Source organism: Apium graveolens, chromosome 3, assembly GCF_009905375.1.
Source record: "Apium graveolens cultivar Ventura chromosome 3, ASM990537v1, whole genome shotgun sequence".
Taxonomy (NCBI): domain Eukaryota; kingdom Viridiplantae; phylum Streptophyta; class Magnoliopsida; order Apiales; family Apiaceae; genus Apium; species Apium graveolens.
The window spans coordinates 131,805,160-131,807,656 of NC_133649.1; the positions used below are offsets into that span (position 1 = coordinate 131,805,160).

General features: G+C 35.9%; 1 long non-coding RNA gene across 1 annotated transcript; it reads left to right on the forward strand.

Annotated features, from left to right (window-relative positions):
• The first annotated feature begins 1,032 nt into the window (after positions 1 to 1,032).
• On the forward strand, positions 1,033 to 2,250 carry LOC141711198 (uncharacterized). The gene is made up of 3 exons (XR_012571266.1): positions 1,033 to 1,126; positions 1,278 to 1,355; positions 2,206 to 2,250. It is a non-coding gene; the product is annotated as an uncharacterized LOC141711198 (long non-coding RNA).
• Positions 2,251 to 2,497: the final 247 nt, after the last annotated feature.

Below are 2,497 nucleotides of genomic sequence, written 5' to 3' on the forward strand. Positions count from 1 at the left end.
CGGGTCATGCTCTAGTATATATATTAAAGTTTCTTGTCAGCCGTGACTCTGAATTGTATAGTATTTTTGCATTTTTCTAAATTTGTCAGCTGAAATTTGTCCTGTGTTAGGCGGTAGCGGCAGAGTGAAATGATAGAAAGTTAGATGAATTAGTTGATTTATAGCAAGGTGAGTTTTTATTTGATAGCGGTAATTGGTATTTGATTCCTGTACATTGGTCTGCGAGAATGGCCACGTTGTAGTTCTGAACCATGTATGAGTATCTTCCGTCCCAACCAGGTAACAGATAAGCACACGCTCAAGCTCAATGATGAGTAGACGCTCAAGCTCAATGACGATACGGGGTTAGTGTACTGATTCTTCTGCACCACAAACCTCATGTTGGAGACGTTTGAAGAGGGCGCCTCCAATATGTAATAACCCCAATTTTTGGAAATTTTTGAAACCCTTATAAATAGTGTTTTAGCTGAATGAGAAAACTTTTCATGCCACACTATGTAGGGGTTCTGTTATGGATATACTGAGATTTTATTAGTACTCTATATGGTATATAAGTGTATGTAAAGATCGTCAGAATCCAATTCCGAACACTTTGATTTTTCCCGGAAATCCACTAGATATGGAAAGAATTGAGTATAAGGTAACAGGATAAAAAGGATTTAAATTAAAGGATTATAAGAGAGGATCATAAAAGTAATATAATATATGGAGAAAGGTTAAGGGAACCTAAGTAATAAGATCCCGGGTATGATCCCTCAAACGATAAATGAAAACGAAAGTTAAGCGAACCGTATAACAGATCAGCGGTCATTAGGCAAACAATTAGGAAGTTAATCAAAAGGATAAGAGAGGATGGTGTCATCCAACTTATAGAAAGAGGACAAAGGAGGGGTGATGACATCACAAAGTGATGCAAGCATGGCATAAGAGGGAAGGAAATGTGGTGGAATATTAACCACACAAAATCAAGGGTAAATGGGTAATTGACCTAAAACAAAACAAAAAAAAACCTAGCAACCAAGCAAAACAAATCACAAAACACCAAACCCTCCATTTCTTCATGAAGCTCTCGGCTTCTTTCTTAAGAATTGGGAAGTCCAAGCTCCTCCACTTGCTATTTTACAAGGTAATTATCCTAGCTTCTCCTAGTTAAGTTACATATTTCCTAGAAATCTTAGCTTCAAAATCCTTTCCTAGCATTTCCTATAAATCATTCAAGAAGATGGTGAATAGTACTTTCTTGAAATTAATTTTTGTGTTCTTGATTTCTTTGAAAGAACAAGCTTGTAGGAGGCTAGATTAAGGCTTTCATGGGCATTCCAAGGACCTTTCATGGATTAAAAGTTTCAAGGAAGGTATAACTCTTCATGGTCTTAGTTTTAAGTTTTGTTGTTTAGATTTCCTAATGTTTAGATGATGGGTTAGTGTAATGGGTATGTAATCATATTTAGAGCTTGTTATGAGTAGTTTAGTTGGTGAGAGGCATGATTATTGTGTGTTTAGAGATTGGTTGATTTTGTGATATTTTTGGAGTTGGAAATCTTGGTTATTAATTAATGAACTTAAGTAAACTCTTAGTTCATAATTGAGAAATAAGTATGAATTGGAAATATTGAATTGTTGGGGCTGTTGTAGTATGGTATGGATGGATGTTGGTTGTATGAATGATTTGTGGTTGAATTGTGGTTGTTTTCAATTGGTTTAAATTTGGGAAATCGCGTAAACATAGCCGTCGTAATGTCCGATTTACTTTAGACTGCTTTTGTTCATAACATTAGGACCCGAGAACTCACTGCTAGGTTTTGACCATTGCCATGTTTAGATAGTTCATGTTACGAGCTTCGTTTTGATATGTAGTTCGTTTGATTCCGATGTACGGTTTAGGAGAAACGGTCGTTTTAAGTAACGACGTTTCGCGAACGAAACTTTTCCCCTCGCCTTACTTTGAAACATAGGTTAAAGACCAAAAAGGGTTAATTAGTGTATGAAACAATTATGGTAAGAGTGTTAGGCAGTTGGTAAGACACTCGCGAAGGAATCGCCTTAAAACTCGTAATGGTTAAATTATTAAAAATGGTGGAGCCGAGGGTACTCGAGTGACTTAAGAGAATCAGTAAGCGCAAAACAAGCGTTAGAGTCTAAGTTAGTTAAAGTATAGATTTACAAGTAACTTTGGTTTAATTCTAACTTACTTGTTGTTTATAGGTTACCAGACTCATCCCGAGCCATTTGTAACCCCCAGTCGCTCAGGCAAGTTTTCTACCCGTTATACTGTTGTTATGATGTATATGTGTATATGCATGATCTTGCGATAAATGCATATTTGTTATTAGCAAATTCTTGCGATATATTGTAGCATGTAATATGGTATATATGCATGCCTGTTTCATATTCTTGGATTATATATCTGTTGGTTAAAATGCTTACAGTTGCATAATACCTATGCTAGAAATAAGCGGTATTGAGTTTACCCTTAGTATAGGGGATCAAAAAGTGA